Source organism: Nicotiana sylvestris, chromosome 1 (genome assembly GCF_000393655.2).
Source record: "Nicotiana sylvestris chromosome 1, ASM39365v2, whole genome shotgun sequence".
Lineage (NCBI taxonomy): Eukaryota > Viridiplantae > Streptophyta > Magnoliopsida > Solanales > Solanaceae > Nicotiana > Nicotiana sylvestris.
The window spans coordinates 150,742,098-150,753,176 of record NC_091057.1 but is presented as its reverse complement, the minus strand read 5'-3'; positions in this window follow the sequence as shown (position 1 = coordinate 150,753,176).

Genomic DNA, 11,079 nt, shown 5'->3' with positions numbered 1-11,079 from the left:
AAAAAATCAAAATAAACAGCCAGTAGAGTGAAAGAGATTCAATCGAAAGAAATCAGTGATGAATCACTAGCATGATTAAAGGGATTTCAAAATCAATCCTAGGTGAAATCTTTGAAAGGGAAGTTTTTTTCCCTCATATATAAAGCATACAATTCAAACAAAAGAAAAGCTTAACAATGAAAATTTCAGAATCACAGGCAAGTGGGATTCCAAATTCAGTTCCAGGCTCACAGTGAGTCTGGAAACCTAGGGCTCCGAAGTGAAACCCTAGTGCCATCCACCCAAAGAAAACCCCCTAAATTTTAGGGTTTCGAATAGAATCAGGGGTGAGAAATCATTCAAAGTCATTGAGAGAGGCAGACATACACAAACAGAACAAGAGAAACTACGAGTTTTAAGACAAAAGGTAGGCAAGAACATGCTGAGCAGGAATATAAACGAAACTTAGTAAAGTTAAACAAAATCAAAAAGCACGAACACATAGCAAAGAGTAAAGGACAAACAACCTAGTTAACATATGAACAAGGAACAACAAAAGATCTTGCAAAATCGAAATAAGAAACAAAATTGAGCATAATAAGAAATAAACAAGAGAGTATAAACACACATAAGAGAGAGCAAAAGAGTCAGAAAACATTTAAAGAAACTTTTTCCAAAAACCCTAAAAATCGGATTTGAACGGTTTTGAGAAAGAAAATTTGGGGAAAACCCTTAAAACGTCAAGTACGAACCAAACATGTCATAGATCTAAAAGAAATGAATGAGTATAGAACCTTGGAAGGCTTAAAAAATGGCAGATAAGACCGTAGAATAAGAAGGTCTTGAGGAAAGTCAGATCCTGAGTCAAAGAGACTCATATTGCCTTGAACAAGCCGGAAAATGGCCGTAGAGGCCATAGATCTAGCAGATCTGAGACGGATATAAAGGAGACCCTGGAATTCAGGCCTCCAAGCTTCGAGTAACTCAAGCTGACGGTGAGGGAGAGGGAGCACAGGCCATCCATAGCCAGGGGTGCCATGGATTCCGGTGGAAGTGAGACGGAGATCAGTGAAATATGGTTAGGGTTTCGGAGGGCTATAGAGGTTTTGGGAGACGAAGGGAGTTTAGAGGTGGCGTCTTTGTGAAAATGGGTTAGGGGATTAAAAAGGAAAGGGCAAATCAAGGTCGTTGATCAAAATGATCAACAGCCAGGATTAAAAGAAAATCCGGACGGGGTCTGAAAACGGGTTAAGGGGTCGGGTTAAAAATTAAAAATTGGGTCGTTTAATTGGGTGGAATTGGGGGTTAAATTGGGGCTACAATTGAAATAGAAATGGCTATGTGTTAAATAGCCAATTTTTCCATTTCTATTTTATAAAAATAGTTAAAATGATTTTAAAAACAAATTGAAAGCACTAAACCAATTAATAATATATAAATATTAATTTAAAAATACTGGGAATAATTTTATAGTTGTAAAATGCTGCTAATTGTAAAATAGGCTATAATTGTAATTATATGCCATTTAACTTTTAAAATGCCAAATAAATTAATAAAAATATGCAAAAATCACATTATTTATATTTTTGTATAAATATGAGGATGGAAATAAATTATTCACCAAAAATGATAATTTTGGGGAAAATTATTGGATTTTGTGTTGTTAAAATAGACTATAAATTGATTTTAAAAATCTTAAAAATTGGGAAAAATACCAAAACTATTGGGCATGCTTATATATGCATACACATACTATTTTGAAGGTATTCTGAGTATAAAAATACATATGGAAAAATTGTGTATCAACAGCTGCCACTCTTTACCCGAGAAGGATGATAGAGTTGTCGGGTAAAGATATGATGACCAATTTTGACCGAACGAAACAATTTGAAGAATTTTGACCGAGCTGTGGTTCCTGAGCTGCCTACATATCCCTGGTTTTACAGAAATCAAGCCATATGTAGTTCAGGATCAATCGGCGAAATATGCCGATGGGGATTTTACAATAACAGACGAGATATTTGGGTTGGGAAGGATGGTTGGAGTCCAATAGGCTGCGGGAACTAGAGCGGGATCGCTCCTGCTGAGACGGTCATTGATAGACGGCGTACCTGCAAGTGAGCAATACAAACATATATTGTGCATAAATTTAAACGTGATGCAAGATCCCGTTGGACCATGACCGGCCGGCGAAGAAGAGATCCCAAAGCCTCCCAAAGAGAAGAAGAGAAAGAGGGGGTCACCAGTAACTACACCGAGATCGAAGAAAAGCATGGTTCGAAAGCCTAAGGCCGACACTGTGGCCTTATCTCCACGCACGGCCCAACGACTTCGGGACCAGGAAGAAGAAGATAACGACTGCCTATTGGTAGCTCGTAAGAGAGGAAGCACTGGTGCTTCGAAGTCTGCCGAACTAGTGGCGGCAGACGCGGTTCATCATAGAACAGAAGAAATCTCCGAGGGGAGTTCGACCAAAGACCCCTTTTTGATGGCTCGGAAAGTCTAATTTTACACCTAATAAAGGGTCCCTAAGTGTTTGCCCAATGTATTAACTACCTAATCTAACTTTAAACAAGAATTAACTAACCAAATCTACATTACTGAAAGAAATACGGGTAGGGCAAGAAGAAGAAACAAGAAAAACCAAAATTAGAAGAAAATAACAAAATCAAACAATTAAAAAGAAGTTAAAGTTACTAGATGTGAGAAGTACTGAAGATTAATCGAGACTAGGCAGATGAATTACGAGCAAAAAGGAAGATGAATAGTGAAATTTTGAGTTCTGAGAGTGAAAAGTTCGGAAAGTGTAAAAGGAGGGTTGCAGGCCCTATTTATAGAAAAGGTCCTTGGGCCCAGCTTACCAACCCAATGCGGACCGCACAAAATGGTAATGCGGTCCGCACTGCTCAAAGTCATAGTATTCAGACAAGGCAACCACTACGGTCCGCACAAAATGCACTGCGGCCGCAGTGGACCACCACGGACCTCACAAAATGCAATGCGGTCGTGATGGTAAACTTTATAGAGCCTCTAATTTTGCTCATGCATCAGTGCGGTCCGCATTGATTTTGTGCCCCCGCACTAAGTTCTTTGCGGTCGCACAGAATGTAGTGTGGTCCGCATTGCAAACTTTAGAGACTTGAACAATTTTTTCCACTTTGTCATGTACTGCATCAACACTATCCTGTAGTATCTCACAACCAGTCAGTCCAAAAATAAATCCTATACTACAATGAAAATCAAAGAAAAACAAGAAGAAAAACACATGGGTTTCCTCCCAAGAAGCGCCTGATTTAACGTCGCGGCACGACGCAGGTTACCATCAAATCATTTGAGATGAAGAAGTGCCACCACATGGCCGTCATCAATCTTTCCCAAGTAGTGATTGACCCTATGCACATTCACTCTGATAACTTCCCCATTTTTGTTCTTTAAATCAAGTGCACCAAACGGGGTCATACAGACCACTTCAAAGGGTCCACTCCATTTTTGACTTGAGCTTTTCCAGAAACAAACGTAACCGAGATTTGAACAAGAGAACCAAATCACCCACTTTGAACTCCTTGCTACGAGCATATTTATCATGAAGGTACTTCATCTTTTCCTTGTACAGGGAAGAACTGGAGTAGGCATGGAATCAGAATTCATCAAGTTCATTAAGCTGCTCCACACGAAGATTGGCTGTAACATCCCATTCAAGATTTAGCTTCCTCAAAGCCCACATGGCCTTGTGCTCTAACTCAACCGGTAGATGGCAAGCTTTCCCAAACACCAACCGATACAGAGACATACCAATCGGAGTCTTGTAAGCAGTCCTATAAGCCCATAATGCGTCATCCAACTTCTTTGACCAATCGGTCCTATTAGTATTGACCGTCTTTGACAATATGCTCTTGATTTCCCTGTTGGAGACTTCAACTTGACCACTTGCTTAAGGATGATATGGAGTAGAAACTTTGTGATTGACACCATACTTTGCAAGCAAAAGGTCAAAAGCTCTATTGCAAAAATAAGACCCCCATAACTTATGATTGCACAAGGAGTACCAAACCTTGTAAAAATGATCTTCTTGAGAAATGCAACAACATTTCGGGCCTCATTGTTGGGCAAATCTACGGCTTCAACCCACTTTGAAATATAGTCAACCGCCACAAGAATGTATGTGTTCCCACACGAGCTAACAAATGGGCCCATAAAATCAATGCCCCACACATAAAAAATATCAACCTCGAGGATGGTATTGAGAGGCATCTCATCTTTCTTCGAAATTCCACCCGCTCTTTGACATTCATCACACCTCTTCACAAGTTCACTTGCATCTTTGTACAAAGTTGGCCAATAAAACCTACAACTAAGAACTTTGGATGCCGTCCTCGCCCCGCCATGATGGCCACCATAGGGAGAGGAATGACAAACCTCCAAGATACTTAATTGCTCTTCCTCCGGGACACACCTTCGGATCACACCATCCGTGCAAATTTTGAACAAGTACGACTCATCCCAATAGAAATCCAAACTATCCCGCTTGAGCTTCTTCCTTTGGTTAACAGAGAGCTCACACGGGATTATACCAGTCACAAGGAAATTAGCAACATCCGTAAACCATGGCATACCATTCATCGACACCGAAAGGAGTTGTTCATTGGGAAATGAATCATTGATCTCTAGTCCATCACGAGGCCTCCCCTCTTCCTCCAAGCGGGACAAGTGGTCCGCCACTTGGTTTTCACTACCCTTCCGGTCCATAATCTCCAAATCAAACTCTTGAAGTAACAAGACCCATCGCATCAATCTAGCTTTGGAATCCTTCTTCATCATCAGTACCGGAGTGCAACATGGTTAGTGTGAATTATGACCTTGGCACCCATGAAATATGGCCGAAATTTCTTCATTGCGAACACAATAGCCAAAAGTTCTTTCTCTGTCACCGTGTAGTTCACTTGAGCATCATTCATCGTCTTGCTTGCATAGTACACCAGATGAAATATTTTGTTCACTCTTTGACCCAAAACTGCCCCAACCGCAACATCGCTCACATCACACATGAGCTCAAAGGGCAAGCTCCAATTATGTGCGGTAATGATAGGAGTGGTGGTCAACTCGTTCACTCTTGCTTGCATACATTTTTCATCAAACACAAATTTGGCATCTTTTTCCAACAACTTGCACAAGGGATTCACTACCTTCGAAAAGTCTTTGATAAATCTCTGGTAGAACCCTACATGCCCAAGAAAACTTCTAACTCCCTTGGCAGATGTAGGGGGAGGGAACCTTGAAATCACATCAATTTTTGCTTTGTCTACCTCAATACCATGCTTTGAAATTTTATGCCCAAGAACTATGCCATCTTCCACCATAAAGTGGCATTTTTCCTAATTGAGAACAAGATTGGTTTCTTCACAACGGGCCAAAACTCTATCAAGATTCTTCAAGCATTCATCAAATGAACCTCCCACAACACTGAAGTCGTCCATGAACACCTCCAAAATGTCTTCCACCATATCGGTGACAATGGCCATCATACACTGCTGAAATCTAGTCGGTGCATTACACAACCCAAAAGGCATCTTAGAAAAGGCAAAGGTGCCACGTCTTCTCCTGATCTTCCGGAGCAATCAAGATTTGGTTGTACCCAAAATACCCATCCAAAAAACAGTAGAAGGCACGCCCAACAAGTTAGTCTAACATCTGATCAAGAAAAGGCATAGGAAAGTGATCCTTGCGGGTCACTTTATTCAACTTGCGGTAGTCCATGCATACTCTCCAACTGGTAACAGTTCTGGTAGGAATCAACACATTTTGTGAATTTGCAACCACGGTCATGCCACCTTTCTTTGCTACACATTGCACCGGCGAAGTCCAAGAGCTATCACAAATAGGGTACACAACCCCAGCATCCAACCACTTGATCACCTCCTTTTTCATACCTTCTTGCATTGCCTCGTTCAACCTCCTTTGATGCTCCAAGGAGGGCTTTGCATCATCTTCCAGAATAATCTTGTGCATACAGAATACGGGGCTTATCCCCCGAATATCAGCTAGAGTCCATCCAATTGCCTTTTTCCACTTTTGAAGCACTACCAATGTGGCATCAACCTGCATGTTAGTAAGACAAGAAAAAAGAATAACTTGCAAAATAGAACTAGGGCCTAAGAACTCATACCTGAGGTGTGGAGGCAGTCGTTTCAACTCCAACACCGGAGGCTCTTCAATTGAAGGTTTTGTTGGTGGAGTCTTCCTATTCTCGAGATCTAAAGAGAGTTTTCTAGGCTCATAAGAGTATGAACCCATTCCATGTAAAGCATTTATGAACTCCACTCGGCCCTCATCATCATTGACATCAAGATTCAACAATACGGCCTCCAATGGGTCCTCCACATTGATCATTGCACTAGTGTCCTCAACTATCATTGTTGTGACAAGTTCCACAAAAGAGCACACCTCGGTACTGCTGGGCTGCTTCATTGATTTGCACACATGAAAGACCACATTTTCATTGCCCACCCGGAGGGTGTGTTCCCCTGCTTCCACATCATCTAAGGCTTTCCCCGTAGCAAGGAAAGGTCTTCCCAATATGATAAGAACTTCATAATCCACCTCGCAGTCCAAGATCACAAAGTCAGCTGGCAAGATAAATTTGTCCACCCTTACAAGCACATCATCAATAATATCCAATGGTCTCTTCATCGTTCTATCCGCCATTTGCAATCTCATGGAAGTCGGCCTCGGTTGCCCAATACCCAATGTTTTGAAAACTGAGTAGGGCATAAAATTGATACTAGCCCCCAAATCACATAGAGCCTTAGCAAAATCCGCACTCTCGATGGTACAAGGAATGATGAAAGCATAGGGATCTTCAAGCTTTGGGGCCATTGAATGCACTATTGCACTAACTTGGTGAGTCATCTTTATAGTTTCACAATCCATAGACCGCTTCTTTGTCACCAAATCCTTCATGAATTTAGCATAGCCCGACATTTGTTCAAGAGCCTCCACCAAAGGAACATTAATGGATAAGCTCTTCATCATGTCAATGAACTTTTTAAAATGATTCTCACTTTTCTGCTTCACAAGCCTTTGAGGATAAGGTGGAGGTGGCCTTGGCAAAGGAGCCTTGACTTTAGGCACAACCGGCTCCGGCATGTCTATTATGTGTTCCCTAGAGGGGTTCACATTATTTTGAGTTTCCACCTCGGGAACTTGAATATCAATCCTCACTTCTTCATTTACATTTTCATCAATCACATTTTCAACTTCCAAAGGAACTTCATCTTCTTGCAACTCAACATCATCACTCAAAATTTGCTTTTGTTTGGAGGCATTCACATCACCGCCTCGTCCGCTCCTTGTAGTTACCGCTGTAACATGATTGTTCCCACCCTTCGGGTTCACTACCGTATCACTTGGTAGAGCACCCTTAGGGCGAGTATTCAAGGACTGAGAGATTTGTCCTAGCTGCACCTCCAAATTTCTAATGGAGGTATTATGAGAAGACAACTGAGCATCCGAATCCGCATTCTTCTTCATCATTTGTTCAAACATCATTTCAATTCTACCCATATCATTGCTAGAAGAACTAGGACCTTGGGATGGAAATGGGGGTGGATTGTTCGGTTGTTGGTAGATTGGGGTCCTTTGAAAGCCTTGCCCCCAGTTTCCTTGGTTTCCATTGTTCCATCCGCCTTGATTGTTGTTACCACCCCAATTGTTTCTATTACCATTCCAATTTCCTTAATTGTTTTGATTGTTGTTCTGATTGCCTCAGTTGTTATTTTGATTGTTGTTCCCCTAATTACCATTGCCTTGTTGTTGATTGCCCCAATTACCTTGGGGTCTCCATTGTTGTTGGTTGGAAGAATTTCCCCTTTGGCCTTGATAATTATTCATGTATTGCACCTCTTCATTTTGCCCATCATAACTATCATCTTGAAATCCACCACAATCATTGTCAAATTGCTCCGAATTCCCTTGATTCTATTGACCTCTTTGTCTTCTTTTGTTGACAAGTATGTTGACACCTTTCATGGCATTCACTTGGCGAGGATTTTGAACTTTTTGCAACTGTGCCTTTGCTAGTTGGTTCATTATAGTTGTCAGCTCAGCTATAGCCTGCCCATGATCATGTAACTCCTTGTGCAAATGAGTAACCATGGGGTCACCATGTGGAACATTGGCTCTATTTGCCAAGCAGAAGAAGTGTCAGCCATCTCGTCAGAATATCACAAGCCTCATCATAAGACAACTTCATAAAGTTGCCCCCAGCAAGTTGGTTCACTATGCATTGGTTTGTTGTATTAATTCCTCGGTAGAAGGTTTGTTGGATCATAGCCTTGGTCATATCATTGTTGGGGCATTCCTTCACCATTGTTCTATAACGCTCCCAAATCTCATGCAAAGATTCCGTGGTCTCTTTCTTGAATGCTAAGATCTCATCTCTCAATGCAGCTATATGCCTCGGTGAGAAAATTTTTGCAATGAACTTGTCCGCCAACTCATCCCAAGTAGTGATAGAATGGTTGGGAAGTCGCTCAAGACAATCCAGTGCCTTCCCTCTAAGTGAGAATAAGAAGAGTCTCAACCGTAGTGCATCTTCGGACACATTAGTTTTCTTGCTCCCCCAACAGGTATCCACGAACCCCTTGAGATATTTGTAAGCATTTTGATTGGCAGCGCCCGTGAAATACCCACGCTGCTCAGCAATGTCAGCATCACATTGGTTATTTGAAAATTGCCCGCCCGGATTTGGGGTGGGACAATGGAACTTGCATAGACTTGGTTTGGAAGAACTCTCGGAGCCACTCTTGGAGGTGGCGGAGGAGGGTCTGGAATATTATCATTAACATTAGCATTGGCCTGGCAGCCTCTACGTTGTCCTTGAGGTACACGAGGCACCTCATCATCTCCAACATCATCTACCTTCTCCTCCACAATCACATTTCCACGAGGGTCATTAACATTCACTGCCATTTTTTACCTAAAGTTGTGACACAAACAAATCAGTAACACAGAAGAAAAGAAGAACAGTACAGAAAACTATTTAGATAGATAGACAAAACTATTAGCTCCCCGACAACGGCGCCAAAAAGTGATTGACGCCAACCCTGCACTACTATTGAGTAGCGAGAGAGGTCGAATCAGCTTTTACCCGATTAAGGTCGGGATCGATTTCCACAGGGAGCTAGATATTGGAGTCAGGTTTCTATCTAAAGCGGAGTTGTGTATTTGCTCCAAATTGCACTTCTACACATTTTTGGTTTTGATTAGGATTTTAATTTTATAAAACTACAATGCTCAATTAAACTATAATAAGCTAAGGTTAGACTATTGCGAGCTGTTCAAATGATTAAAAGGCACTAGGGTAGTGACTTTTACCTAGGTGGTCAATTGACGGATTCTTGAGTCTAAAGCTAGATTTTCACATTTGGGGAGTATGATATAACCATTGCACGATTCTACTCACTCTATACCTCTCGGTAGATTGAGTGATTTTGCCCGAACTGACTTTCTCAAGACCAATTGGGTATGTAATTTTGCACAAGCAATCAAGGTTCAAGTCGGGTATTACTATCTCTAGGTTTAACCCTTTAATTGGGGCTATCAATCTCTTCAGTACGCCTCAATTCCTTGTTGGACCAATTTCAGAGACTTAGGCTCTCTTTCTCAAGAAGAGCCAAAGTCAACTAAACACAAACTAGTGTTTGCAACCACTAATTCAGCAATTAAACATGAAATTAGTCCAAATATCAAACACCCATAGACAATCAAGCATCAACACAAAATACCCATCAATTACCCACACTAGTATTAAGCGACAAACCTAGCTGATGGTCTAGCTACTCATAATTAGAGAAGAAAATAAAGAAATAGATGAAGAAAAACTCATAATAATTAATTGCTACATTAAATTTGAAGATTCAATGTTGAAAACATGCTAAAATTACTCGAAATAGCTAAAAGGAACAAAGTCACAAGCGCAGCTCTAAGTACAAAACTATCTGATAACCTAAAAATGGGAAAAAAATCTATTTATACTAGGCTAAAAATCTTGGACAAAAATACCCCTGCGGGTCTAGTGCGAACCGCACAAAATCAAGTGTGGCTTCACTAAGGCACTTGACTTGAATTTCCAGCTCTCTAAATATGGGCAATACGGACCGCATGAAATCGAGTGCGGCCGCGGTAACTTCTAGTGCGGTCCGTATGAAATGGAGCGCGGACTGCATTGGGCTTCAATCTACAATCTAGCCGCTCTTTGAACCTTGGCTCTGCAGACCGTACTAAATCGAGTGCGGCCGCAATGAACCCAATGTAGACCGCAGAAAATCCGTTGCGGCCGCATTGACTTTTGGCTTGAGATGCACACTCTCTGAACTTCACTTGTGCGGAACGCACAGAATGGTGTGTGGCCGCACTGGCCCTGTTTGAATGAGCTTTGTCTTGTCTTGGTACTTGTGCAAGTTTCACTCCTTTTTGAGCTGGTATTTGACACCTTGTCACCTTGTTGATCAAACCTACAATCAAGCATAACTTGTGAGCCTTTGGGGCTATTTTGTACACATTTCTAATCAAAACTTGAGCATGAAGGAGTGTAAAATGCATCATATTCCCTAGTTATCACCTGGATACTTGCATTCGCAGTTTTTTGGCCTTTTTTTTATCATCTGGGAGTACGTCATCCTGCAAGTATGTAACAATACGGTTGCGCTAGTCCCAAATCACGTTTATGGTTCTTACCTTGATTTGATATATTGACGAGTTGAGAAGGTGGACCACATTTCTATCTCTGTTTGTAATGTTTTTTGTGGCTGCTACTAATTTGGCAAGGCCATCCACCTCGGTATTTTGTGCTCGGGGGATCTGGTCGAGTTGATATTCGTCAAACTCAGGTAGCAACTTACAGATCCATGTATGGTATTTCTGTAACCTTTTTTCTTTTATTTGGAAATTCCTTATGACTTGGTTGATAACAAGTTAAGAATTACAGTGTCGTCTTAACCATTTTGCCCCGTATTTGAGTGCTAGCTTTAACCCTACAATTACGGCCTCATACTCGGCCTTGTTGTTAGTCATGTCCAGGCACCTTATGGACTGGCAAATCAC